Below are 14,347 nucleotides of genomic sequence, written 5' to 3' on the forward strand. Positions count from 1 at the left end.
TAAAAATTAAGAAAAAAAAAAGCTGGGCTGGTGAGATGGCTCAGTGGTTAAGAGTGCCAACTGTTCTTCTGAAGGTCCCGAGTTCCAATCCCAGCAACCACATGGTGGCTCACAACCATCCGTAACGAAATCTGATGCCCTCTTCTGGAGTATCTGAGGACAGCTACAGTGTACTTACATATAATAAATAAATAGATCTTTAAAAACAAAAAAGCCAACTGAGGCTTCATACACGTGTAGATGGTAGGACAGCTGAGCAGGCCAGGGCTGGGGGAGTGGGGATGGTAAGAAACCAGTCAGTGGAGATGTACCAGGAGTGAACCTGAAGGTGCCAGGAGGACGGGGGACACCCATCCTCCAGAGCATGGACTTCAGCCCCAAGGACCTTGGCATTTATGGCCTGGGTGAGTCTGTGCCCACCCACGGCTATGACACAGAAGCCTCGGGACTCTGGGCTGGTTCAGGATGTCCTCCTAGCCCTGAGATGACTATGCATCAAACTGGCTTCCTGCCAGCATTACAGAAGGCTTCTAAGAGCAGCAGCAGTCTAAGCACACATAGGAGTTGGCTCGGCAGCCTTAGAAGGTCTGGGCTGTAGCTTATGGGACTCTCCAGAGGGTGGAGGGGAGAGTGCTGGGAAACACATATGGTGCTCTCAGGGAGAGGTTCCTGCTTGGTAGCGGTTTCCAGTTTCTGTAGCTAGCTGACTGCCGCCCACGAATGCCATGTAACTATGCACAACGGGCTCTATTAGCCAGTCTGGGCCTGCCTCCACACACAGATGCTCACACCCTGTCTATTATAAAAGCATAGAGGTGCGTTTTGAGGTCTGAGACTAGAGAATGATGGGAGTCTTGGTCTGTCTGGAGGCAGGGGCTGGGACGCTTCCACAGCCTAGGCTATCTCAGTCTCTCCCTCTTGATTTGCATTGTTCTGGGTCCACTCAATCTCCTGTTGTAGCAGATTGGCATCTGTGCCTGGGTCAAGGAGCTAAGGATCCCTTTTGCTCACATTTGCTGGGCTTTCGTGTCTCCTGACAAGAAAGAAACCAGACTGCAGCTGATCCTCTTTCTGTCGCAGTTTCAAATTCCCTACCTAGAGGAAGCCCATTGGTCCTGCTTGGGTCAGAGGCCCAGTCAGCTATGACTAGGGAACAAGAAGTTGTTATATATAGCAAGATGGTAGCCAAGGTTGAGGAAAATAGAAACAAGACCATTGAGAGAAGCTCAGTGGATAAAGGCACTTGCTGCCAAGCCTGACAACCTGAGTTCAAAACCCAGGCCTGTCATGATAGAAAGAACCAATTCCTACAGGTTAATCTCGACCTTCACGCCCTCCATCTCTCTTCCTTTCCCTCTTATTCTTTTGTGATGAGATTTCAGTAGAGTTCAGCCTGGCCTCAGATTACCATTCACCTGCCTCAGTCTCTTGGTGCTGAGACTACAGGCTTGTGCCACCACAACCTAGCCTATCATTGAGCTATTTGAAGTGTAGACGGAAGTGGTAGCACATATCTTTAATCCCAGCACTTGGGAAGCAGAAGCAGAGAGATCTCTGTGAATAGGAGGGTTGGTCCTCATAGCAAATTCCAAGCTGGCCAGGACTCATTGAGAAGCCCTGTCTCAGAAACAAACTAATGCAAAAAGTCAAGCACACACATTACAGACTCTCACGCCGCGGGATTAGTCATGCCCAAGGAAATGGCAGAGGCACTTGCTTCTACCTCCAACAGCAACAGCCACTCCCCTATGCAACCCAGCCCCCCAGTTACACCCAGACTTACGTAAAGGTCTCAAAATGTCTTTCACTGATTACTGTCTTCAGATCTGGTCTTGGCCTTCTGGTCTGAATCAGCAACCAGAAAGCCCTTCCTAGCTCCACTTACGTTGCTGTGACAAGTATGCAGCTGCAGGGAGGAAGGAGTTTATTTCAGCTTACAGTTCCAGGTTATAGTCCATCCCTGTGGGGAAATCAAGGCGGGAACGCCATGCAGCTAGTCATAGTGCATCCATAGTCAAGAGCCGAGAGAAGTGAGTGCGTGCTCTCTTGCTGGCTCAGTTCAGTTTCTTCACTCATACAATCCAGGACCGACCTCCACTACTGCATGTGGCCTAGGGGATGGTGCCACCCACAATTGGATGGAACTCCCCATCTCACTCAATAAGACAATCTCTCACAGACATGCCTACAGGCCAGGCTAGTGTAGACAATCCCTTAGTAATACTTCCTACTCAGGTGATTTATAGCAAGCTGACAGTCGACGCTGACCATTGTAAAACCCACAAACACTTTACATTGTATTCTGTGAGCATCAGATCTTCTTAGGCATAAGAAAATGAGAGTTGCCAGGAAGGGAGGGGGAGGGGGAGCACATGCCTTTAATCCCAGCACTCCAGAGGCAGAGACAGGCGGATCTCTGTGAGTTCAAGGCCAAACTGGTCTACAGAGTGAGTTCCAGGACAGCCAGGGCTACACAGAGAAACCCTGTCTTGGAAAAGAGGGGGCTGCGGGGGGAGGGGGAAGAAAATGAAAGCTAGCTCTTCCAGCTGGGGACTCCCCACTGTGGCTATGTGGGGATAATGAGGAGACATTAGAAGACAGGCAAGGACCTGGAGATCAGGAAGGTTGGGAGAATGGAGCAGTAGAGCTGGCAGGTGGTCCACAGGAGAGCTGCCAGCCTGAGACCTCTGGGAAAATCCTGTTGTGCCTTCGGTTGGTGATCTCCTCCCATGTGGTCTTGCCAACATCTCTGCATATCTCCCTAGGGGAAGGGCTCAGTGCCATATGGATGACAACCTGTGGTGAGTGAGGAGGACCCCACAGACTGTGTCTCTGTGTGGCCCCTGGCTGCTGAGTGATGGAGTCGCCTGATTCCTGTCTGAGAACCTAGCGACAGATGAGGTCCTTGCCCGGGCTACAGACTAAGAAGGGCAGGCCTGGCTAGATGTCAGGACTTTGCCCACAGAGAGTGACCCTGGCCAGCTCTAGCCTCAGGCACTGTGATGGTTACTCATCCTGTCTCCTTGATGGGATTTAAAATCACCATAGAAACACACCTATGAGGGTGTTTCTAGAAAGGTTTGACAGAACAGGGAAGATGCACCGTGAGTGCAGGCAGCACTGGGAAAGCTAAAAGGACAAAACCCTGGAGAACAGGTGTGGAGCCTTCTTCCCCGTGATCGGTCTGAGACTCACAGGACCCCAAATGCTGATCAGAGTCCACCAGGAAAAGCTGCTGGTCTCAGGTCGAAACTATGGGGAAAGGGGCATTCTTTGCATTTAAGGACAAAGTGGAAGCCTTCGGTTGTGCTTCACACCAGTAATCCCTGCACTTCAGGTTCTGAGGCAGGAACATCCCCTTGAGTCTGAGACCACCTAGGACGACAGAGTAATTAAAAAAAACCAATAATAATAATAATAATAATGAAAGGGGGGCTAGAGAGATGGCTCAGCAGTTAAGAGCACTGGCTTTTTGTTTACAGCACCCAGGTTCTATTCCCATCACTCACATATCAGACCTTAACCATCTTTAATGCCAGTTCCAGGAGAATCCAATGCCTTTTCCTGGTCTCTGTAGGCACTGCAGGTATGTGATGCACAGACATACAAGCAGGCAAAACAACCATACACATAATATAAAAATAAATAACTCTTAAAAAAAAAAAAAGAGCAGGGGCTAGAGAGATGGCTCAGTGGTTAAGAGCACTGACTGCTCTTCCAAAGGTCCTGAGTTCAAATTCCAGCAACCACATGGTGGCTCACAACCATCCGTAACGAAATCTGATGCCCTCTTCTGGAGTGTCTGAGGACAGCTACAGTGTACTTACATATAATAAATAAATAAATAAATAAATCTTAAAACAAACAAACAAACAAAAGAGTATTCTGGTCTGGCGACTAACTTGCCTCTTTTTATGGAAAATATTAATAAACAAAGAATCAGTGTGGAGGGGAGAAGAACCCAAAGATGGATGGATGGGGATTCTGACATCAGTGGAGAAAGATAGAGGGGTGGGGTGGGGTTGGGGGGCTGGGGGATTGGAGGGGGTGGGGGGTAGGGGGGTGGGGAACAGGTCATATGCACTCTGTAGTAGTCTCTTGGAGGTCAGAGGACAACCTCGGGCTTTGATCCTCGGCTTCCGTTTTGTTTGGGGCAGGGTCTTTTGTGGCTTCCCACTGTGACTCCAGGCTCACTGTCCCACATGCTTTGTATTTATTTGTGCTTTGTGTCTGGCTTTCACGTGGGTTCTGAAGGTTTGAACTCGCGTAGTCCTGCTTGTCTTTCCAGCTCCGGATGCACTGCTTAAGCCTTGTGTCTATTATGACTAGTAATTTTTCTTAGGACACCCCTAGCTCCCCAGGAAGGAGAACTAGAAGCAAAGGCCTATTTGGCCCCTCCTTCATAGAGAAGAGCAGCGCCAGGGAGCAGGGATGGATGGCAAGCAAGGGAGGCGAGTTGGCAGTCAGTCCCTTCAGTGAGAGGTCCTGGGCGGCCAGGAACATGTCACTCCATGGGTCGGAAAGAGTAAGGAATTACCCATGTCTCCCAGCTCCCATCTGTCAAACGATTGATCAATAAGATGTTAATTCCTATCTCCTCTACTCTACAGGCTGCAGGATGGGTCTTGTGGGGCTGTCGTTACACTACGATCTGTGAGGAAGGCGATCTTAAAACGAATAACTACAAGGTGATGTGGGCTTTTTGTTGTTTTTTAGGGGTGTGTACTTCTGTCTGGTGTGAGTGCGTGCGTGCATGTGTCTGTTTGTCTGTCTGTCTGTCTGTCTTAAGCTTTCCTAGGTAGCCCATGCTGGCCTCAAACCAATCTGTTTCACCCTCCCCACTTCTGGGAATTATACGCTATCATGCCCAGATGAGGTGAGGACTTTGAATAAATAATCAAGACCCAGTGTATGCTGGGCCCGGGTCAGAGGAGACCACTTTGAAGGCCGAAGGTTGAAAGCAGGCTTGAGCCAGGCCAAGGGAATGCAGGTTACCAAGAGCCATTACAGAGGACCTGGGCCATAACGACTCAGCAGCGTCTAGGGACCTACTGTGTTCAAAGAAAAGCAGCTCACCGAGCATTTACGGAACACCACGAATTTACCAGAACGTGGCCCCCTATTGTTCAGCAGCCCTGCCCTCTTCTCCCCTTTTCTGGGAACTGCCTTACTTCCTGCGCCGCCCCACCCCCTCCGCACATGGTTACCATAGGAACAACCTCGTTCATTGGACCGCACCCCTCTGGCCACAGTTGATTGGACTAGAGGTGAACACCTCACCAAGGCTGGGCCAATCAGAGACTCAGACCCTGGAGACTTTGGGAAGGTTGGGATCTTGAGAGTGATTGAGGCTCCTGCTTGCAGGGCTGGACAAGTTGGGTCGTTGGCTAGGCGGATCCTGGCAGCCAGCTTTTCAGGCGAATGAAGAGAAACAGTGAGAGGTGTTAATGAGGAAGACGAAAAATAGGAATAATTGTGGGACCCGGTTCCTGGGCGCCCAAGACGTAGCTGCACCCCTACCCTGGGGCTCTTCAGAACAAAGCCCTCTTTCTGCTTCAGTTGCATCCAGTGGGATTCTGTGGATTGCAAGACAAGTCTTAACGAATCCCATGCCAAGTGCTGGGGCTTTATGAATGCATGGTCTCTGCCCCCAAGAAGGTCATAAAACCAGCAGGAGGGCCAGACGTGTACACTAAACATTAACTACCGGGGGAAGTGCTGTCATAAAAGGTCATTCAAAGCAGGCGATTGCCTGGGAATAAATTGTGATAACAGATGTATGGGGGATTTGGAAACGCCCCAGCTGTGTGACTCCCTTGTAATTATGAGAATCAATTGTATTTTCCTTTTCCTCTAAATCAGGAACGTGGCCACCTTCCTTTTAGAATGACTCCATCCAGCCTGTTATCTGGCACTGGGCAAACCACCCCGGGCCTGGGCTCGGGTTTCTTCATTAGCAGTTTTTGGTTTTGTTTTGTATTTGTTTTCTGATAAATAGCAGTCTGGTTTCCCAAGGATTTAGGAAACGTGGGTCTCTCCTGTGGGGTGATTGATTCCCTTCCTGCTGACTCCACCAACCACTCAGCTTGCTCGGTGAAGGGGAAGGCGAAGGCTGCTGACTCACTGTAAGAGAATCTTGGGTGTGAGTGGCTGATCTGAGAGCTCTGTTGATTGATAGACCATTGCCTTGCTCAGGATGGGGACATTATATCTGGTGAGAAGAGGTGACCCTTTCCAGCTGTCCAGTTTCCAAATCATACAGACCTTCACAGTGCTCGGGTAATTAATGAAAGGCCAGGAGCATCTTATTGAGAAATGCGGGCTCTCCACCCTCATCACAGACACCTGTCAGTTCTGCTGAACACCTGTCAGCAGGCAAGTCTTCAGGCCCAGAGTGGATGCACCCTGACTTAAAGGAGGGAGGTGACTCCCACGACAACCGGATCTAGTTCATAGCACGCTGTGCAGACTGTACTTGATAAGCAGCACCGCTTGGCATCCTTGGAGGACTGATTTGAACACACACACACACACACAGAGGATCAGGTACCCACTGAGACACCTGTATTTGATTTCTTGGAACCCACACAGTGGAAGGATAGAGCCAACTCTTGCAAACTTCCTCTGATAACTTTAGGTGTACTGTACGGTGGCATGCACAAGAAGAGCATGCATGTACAGGCACAGGAACAGAAAACAGATCTTTAAAAACCGTGGCTGAGGGCTGGAGAGATGGCTCAGCAGTTAAGAGCACTGACTGCTCTTCCAAAGGTCCTGAGTTCAATTCCCAACAACCACATGGTGGCTCACAACCATCTGTAATGGGATCCAGTACCCTCTTCTGGTATGTCTGAAGACAGCTGCAGTATACTCACATGCATTAAATAATTAAATCTTTAAAAAACTTATTAAAAAAAAAAAAGACCAACAACTGTGGCTGATGAGACTGCTCAGAGTTTAAGAGCAGCACTGGTTGCTCTTCCAGAGGTCCTGAGTTCAATTCCCAGGAACTTCATGGTGGCTCACAACCATCTATCATGAAATCGATGCCCTCTTCTGGTGTGCCCGCATATATGCAGGCAGAGCACTGTATATGTAATAAATAAATCTTTTTTAAAAATGTGTCTACACACGGAGCATGCATGTATTCCCCCTTGCCATTGTTTCCTGAACAGTACAGTGTAACAACCATTTATATAACATTTACAGTGTATTAGGCACTATAAGTAATCAAATGGTTTAATACCAGCAGTTCCTTACATGGTCTACTTTAAACCATTTCTAGATTATGACCGTTCCCTGAACTTGGAGCCTCATTTTTCTCAGTTGTTTTGGGATCCAGGAAATCCTGTGGACTCCCTTGTCTCTTCTTCTGACAACCTTGCGGTTACCACAGCAATCAAGACCACACCCAATTTGTTTCATGGGTCTGACACTATATCTGGCCTATCATGTGTGTGCTGACCTCATAGGTAAGCAACAAAGACTCTTTTCCTCCCTCCCCCCAACCCCCAGCTCTGTAGACCAGGCTGGCCTCAAACTCACAGAGATCTGCCTGTCTCTGCCTCCCAAGAGCTGGGACTAAAAGTGTGCGCCCTTCTCCCCCGAAGCAGCAAGCACTTTTAACTACTGCCCCATTTTTACAATCCCAGACACATTTTCCCCAAAATATCTTTGATTCTTAGTGTGTAGAATTGTCAGACTTGGAAGCCAAGGCTAAAGAGGGTGGGAATGAGGGCTGGCAGCACTTCTCATGGGAGGCAGGGTTCAGTCTGACCTAATCAGTCGAGTTAAGAGCAAATAATGGAATTCTGGGACAGGCGTCATCTAAAACTGTAAAATTCAGGAATGTCTTTCTCCTAAGAATAATTCTAAATTTGAGGGTTTGACCCTCAGAGCACAGATTGTACAGCCGGGGTAGCATTGTGAACTGCAGTAGCGTTCGCTCTGGCTCTCGGAATAACACCAAACACTATCGCAGTGTCTGGTTTCTCAGATTACTTTATCCTCGGCCAATCTGTCTGCAAAATTGATAAGCCCAAAGTATCCTGCAGCCCAAGAACTTCCAGGACGACCTGCGCATCCCAGCCAGCTGTGGTGCTCTGGCTGATGTGAGGCTATTATTTCTTTTAACCTGCTATTGTGGCGCCACACTGTGGCCACACTGTGAATAGCACACAGCCCCACCAGGTTGTTTTAATTGCCTGCCTCTGCCTGCTTCCTTCCTTCCTTCATCTCCTCCCTCCCTCCCTTCCTCCCTCCAACAAACATTGTTTGAGGCTCTTTCTTTCTTTCTTTCTTTCTTTCTATTTATTTATTCATTCATTTACTCATTCATTCATTCATTTTTGAGTGTATCCAAACTTGATTGTTTAACTTCTCTTGAGGTTATAACCCAGGGCACTTTTGTAGCCTGACAGTGTTCCTGAGCATACACAACCCCAGGAAGAAGCCACATGCCTTGTGGTTGCCAGAAAAGGCCTGGAGAACATCAACTCTGGCAGGCTCTTGGATTCAGTGCAATAATAGAGGGCCTCCTGGGAGAGTGAGAGAGTTGCTGAGTTTGTAGTGTGTTTCTTCCATGACTTCTTCTTCTGCCTTCTTCCTAGGGCAGACTTGCATTTTCCCATGGGATGAACTTATTGGACATGAAACAAATTCTGAGGGGCCCGGGGGCACAGCACACTATCAAAGCATGTTTAGCCCTTAGAACACACCTCGGTCCAATCCCCAGTACTACCTTTAAAGAAAAAAAATCAGGAAAAAAAAAAAAAAAAGAAAAAGAGAAAACTGAAGAGCTAGGTTTTTGGGTTGCTATATTTTTTTCTATCAGATTTCAAGTTAAAAAGGAAAGAAAAAGACTAGCCGTTTCCGATGTACACAGGTTTCTCTGAATCACTACACTTGACAATGCCTATGCACAGGATCGGTCTATGTCTTGTTTTCACAATCCATATGGATTGGGGCATATGATAAAGCCCTCTATCTGCAGATATGGCCACTGGGTATACTGTCTCCTGAGGAACATTTAGTAGGAACTGCCCATTCTCCATTATGAAGCAAACACAGCCCAGCCCTGTGAAATAAAAAGCCCCCTACTGTGTTGTAAGGAAACCCTGGTCACCCAGACAGTCCCAGCAGACACATTTTTGGGTGTTAGGATGTGGCGTGGCGTGAGCTGACTCAGCACAAATAGCTGGATGAGTGAAGAGCCTCACACAGCTTCAGGGTCTTGTAGCTGAGGCCTGTGACATCACTCACAAGCCACCCCCCGAGCACCCAGACTAGATTCTAACCCAAAGGAACCGAGTGAGCCTGAATGATTGTAGTTTGGGGGAGTTGGCAGGCTTGTATAACACATATGGCTTGTATACAGTTAGAGACTGTACACAGTATGAAAAAATGGTAAAGCAGGGACGGTGCAGGGGATATGGCTGTTCAGCAGAGTGCTTGCCTAACATGCACAAGGCCCTGGGTTCAATGCCCACCACTGCAACAAATAACCAAACAAGAATGGCATGGTGAGGAAACTGGAGTAACCAGACCTACAAGGAGCACTAAGCCGGACTAAGAAAGTGTACGTCTCAGTGGGAAGGTGGGAGCTGAAATCTAGACAATCTACTGCAGTGTCACGTGCCCTCTAAATCCACGGGTACAGCCAGGAAGAATGCAGCTTACAGGCTGGCATCCGCCCATGTCTAACCAGGGGCTGAGCCACTGGGGTGGGGAAAATCCTCAGACAAAGGTGGGGGGTTTGTTCTTAGGAGGACAGCAAGTGTCCAGCAGAGTTCCTGGAAGATGGGAACACCTATCCCTTCAGCTGCCCTGGTCTGCACGAAGCTCAAAAGGACCAGGCAGTTCCCCAGGCTGGACCCGTCTCCTGCTCTGGGAGGAATCCCGGGCAGCTGGCCTGGCCACTCCCTAAAAGTTGTGTGTGTGAATAACTCTTAACAAAACGTAGAGAAAAGAAATGTCTTTTCATATTTTATCTCCTGTTTCATTTGCTTTATCTGTCCAACCTCTGCAACATTACACAAATACGAAGTCTTCGCTGGAACAAAGCAGAAATATATAACATTTTTATTTTCTGACAGGGTCTCACTATGTGACCTCCGCTGATCTGGAACTTGCTGTGTAGACCAGAGATCTATTCTGCTCTGACTGGTCTGGATCTAGTCAGTGCTCTGGTGATTAAATGCATAGGTTTGGAAAGGTGGGCGCTCCTGTGATTCCCTCTCCAGTGATTGGTGGCATCTGTGCTTGTTATGTGCATGTAAGGACTTAATGGGTGTGAACAATTTTACTTGTGTTTTAAACTTTACAGAGAAGTCACAGAGTCCGTGCAGAGTTCCTGCATACTCACTTCCCTTCCCTAGATGAGACAGGCTGACTCTATGACAGGCTTCAAGAGATTAGGCCTGAAAACCCAGGCTTGAGGCAGCTAGTCAGAAACTGCCCTGTCTGTCACCTGGCCTGAAGCAAGGACAAAGGGTCGGCAACAGTTTCCAGCTCCCATGCCCCATAATGGTTTTGGAATGTCTCTAAGAGATAGAACAAGATAAGATCACCCATTCCAGAATTCCCATAATATGCTTTAGTTAGAGCCTTCAAGCTCAGTCGGGTGTCTATCTTGGTAATGGGAGACCCCAGCATGCTGGACTTCTGCAGCATAAAACACTTTTTGTGTTTACACACTATTTGACTCCGGGGTACCGTTCTCCGGCGAATCATGGACCTTACACCCTACCATTACTTTAGGGCTGTGCATTTGTGCCATCTGAAGAAAAAACATGGCACAGTGCTAGTTAGTGCAATACAGAATGCTGGTTAGGCTTTTGTGAACTTGACACAGCTGGAGTCATCTGGGAAGAGGGAACCTCCAGAGAGAAGATGCCCCCTTGAGTTTGGCCTATAGGCCAGTCTGTAGGGGCAGTTTGATGACTGATAATTAATGAAGACCCAGCCCATTGTGGTGTCACCCCTGAACAGGTGGCCCTCTGGGTTGTATAAAAATGCAAGCTAAGTCAGCCATGGAAAGCAAGCTAGAAAAGCAGCCTTCTTCTGTGGGTTCTGCTTTATTACTTAAAAAAAAATTATTTTATGTACAGACAGACCAGAAGAGGTCATCGGATCCCATTGCAGATGGTTGTGAGCCACCATGTGGTTGCTGGGAATTGAACTCAGGACCTCTGGAAGAATAGTCGGTGCTCTTAACCACTGAGCCATCTCTCCAGCCTAAGCTTTTCAGTCCTTTAAGAAAATGTTTTTGGGGCTGGAGAGATGGCTCAGTGGTTAAGAGCACTGACTGCTCTTCCAAAGGTCCTGAGTTCAAATCCCAGCAACCACATGGTAGCTCATAACCATCCATAACAAAAATCTGATGCCCTCTTCTGGAGTGTCTGAAGACAGCTACAGTGTACACACATATAATAAATAAATGAATAAATAAATAAACAAATCTTTAAAAAAGATGCTTTAAAAAAAGAAAAGAAAAAAAGAAAATGTTTTCAATTGGGCTTCTATGGTGTATTTCTCCTAATTAGCCTGGCTTTATCCCATTGCACCAGGGGTCCAGACAGCCTCACAGTGACACCATTGATGCTAATGTAGCATCCGCCAGGTCTTTCCAAGGAAAGTTATTTCTGTCCCTTTCCACATGCTCATCCTTAGAAAGACGTCACCAAGGTGAGCCTACCTGCAAAGGGAAAAGGAAGTGACAAACGCTGCTTCTGGGGATGGTTTAGATGTCAAACATCTCCCAAGGGCTCCACATTCGCACTTGTTCCGCAGATGGTGGCACTCTCTGGAGGAATACTGGGGAACCTTGCTGGAGGAAGCATGCTCACCGGGATCTATTTTGAGAGTTTATAGCCATATCCCACTTCCAGTTAGCTTTCTAGGCTTCCTGAATGATAAGCTGTGACCAGCCAGCTTCCTGATCTGGCAGCCTGATGTCATAGCCTTTCCTGCCATCATGGACTTTGCCTCTGGAACGGTAAGCCAAAACAAAACAAAACCAACAACAAAAAACAATATAAGAAACAAGCTGGGCATGGTGGCGCACACCTTTAATCCCAGCACTCGGGAGGCAGAGGCAGGCAGATTTCTGAGTTTGAGGCCAGCCTGGTCTACAAAGTGAGTTCCAGGATAGCCAGGGCTACACAGAGAAACCCTGTCTCAAAAAAAAAAAAAAAAAAAAAAAAAAAAAAAAAAAAAAAAAAAAAAAAAAAAAAGAAAAAAAAGAAAAGAAAAGAAAGAAACAAACAAACCAAAAACAAAAACCGGGCAGTGGTGGTGCACATCTTTAATCCCAGCATCTGGAGGCAGAGGCAGGCAGATCTCGTACAGAAAGAGCAAGTTCCAGGACAGCCAGGGCTACTCAGAGAAACCCTGTCTTCAAAACAAAACAAAACAAACAAGAAAACAGAGCCAAAAACAAAAACACCCTCTTTCTTTCATCACAGGAGCAGAAAGTAACTTACACAGTTCCTAAAGGGTAAAGCAGCCACATGAATTATCTGACAGCCTTCTGTAAAGATTCATCTTTTCTCCATATTTATTCAACCGTTATTTACATCGACATCAACTCCCAGGTATTTACTTTGGGTTAGAACTAACACTGTGGTGCTTCCTCTGTGGCTGTGAGGAAGCTCTTCCCGGAAGTCCCCTGGCTATGGAAATACCACCTTCTTTTCATTTCTTTGAGAATTTCTTTCTTAAACAAAAAGAAATTCCCCTTCAAGTCGTAATATGTCAATGTGGCATTTTGGTGCCGTTGTTTCAACATGGCAGTTTAAAGGGGGCATATGTGCTTTTATTATTTTCAATTTATAAACCAATAAAAAAATCTTTTAGTTTCCTCAATTACATAGTATTCACCAGATGCATGCAGAAGACCATAAGAAAAGCTGACTGTGGGCTGGAGAGGTGGCTCAGCAGGTAAGAGGACTTGCTGCAGCAGGTAGAGGACCCTTCTGAGCATGTTCATGGCCGCAAATAATCTTGTGTAACTCCAGTTCCAGAGTTACATGATTCCCTTATGGCTTGTGTGCATGCAAGCAAACATTTATATTATCTAGAATTGATTTTTTATGTTTTGTTTTTTTGAGACAGGGTTTCTCTGTGTAGCCCTGGCTGTCTTGGAACTCATTCTGTAGACCAGGCTGGCCTCGAACTCAGAAATCTGCCTGCCTTTGCCTCCCAAGTACCGGGATTAAAGGCGTGCGCCACCACTGCCTGGCGGTTCTTCTTGAACCTTAAGCTTCCTGTCTGTAGAATGGACACTGTTTTTTTTGTTTGTTTGTTTTTGTTTTTGTTTTTTTTGACAGGCTCCTGTGAGAAGTTAACAAGCTAACCTAGAACAGCTTAAGAACAAGGGATTCTGGGGGCCAAGGAAATGATGGCTCAACAGTGAAGGGCATTTACTGCTCTTGCACAGGTTCTGGGTTCGGTTTCTAGCATTCATATGATGACTCACACCGGTCTGACTCCTGCCCAGGGGAATCCACCACTCTCTGTTCTGGTTTCCACGGGCGCTGCATGCATATGATGCACACACATACCCACCTAACATCAAAAACAAATCAATCTTTATGAAGATCAAGGACTGGCAATGGACAGGCTGGATGTAAATCCTGGCCTGTCACTTTGATAAAGGAGACCGTGGGAACACTCATCAGGAATTAAACATTGTTAGAGCTTGGCTAAAATCACTGCTAATAAGTTCTTCTTTCAAAACTGTAAGCACTCCTGCTGATGGGGCAATTTGACTTCTCAATCACCAGTTGCTGGACTCACCCACTGTTGGCTGCTTTGAGCAAGAGGACTGTCAAAAGCCAGTCAGCTATCTGAATGACATCACTGTTTGGAACACTGTGTGAACACCTTGAAACAACACAACTGCAGCTCCCCGAGGCACAGCCTCAGCCAGGCCTAGGTCAGCTTCTACTAGACGTTTGCTAGCACAACGTCAGTGAATCCTAGATGACCCTGCAACCATTTTCAAGGAAGGAGAGTTTCTCTGATAGCTTAGCAGTGACTGCGATGCTAGTGTTCGAACAAGGCTGTGATTGGTGCAAACACAATTCTTCATTGACATGTAAGTTTTTCCTCAAAGTGGCACAAACACCCTTCCGTAGCCTTCATAGTCAGGCTGTTGAGCTCACTTTGTCAGCTAGGAGATAACCTCTTGTGCTGCTTCCCCAATAAAAGATTCTCTCCAGTAGTGTTTCCTTGCCATTTTTTTAAAGATTTATTTTATTTACATGAGTACACTGTAACTGTTTTCAGTCACACCAGAAGGCAGCATCAGATCCCATTACAGATGGTTGTGAGCCACCATGTGGTT

Source organism: Mus caroli, chromosome 12 (genome assembly GCF_900094665.2).
Source record: "Mus caroli chromosome 12, CAROLI_EIJ_v1.1, whole genome shotgun sequence".
In the NCBI taxonomy this organism is placed as follows: Eukaryota; Metazoa; Chordata; class Mammalia; order Rodentia; family Muridae; genus Mus; species Mus caroli.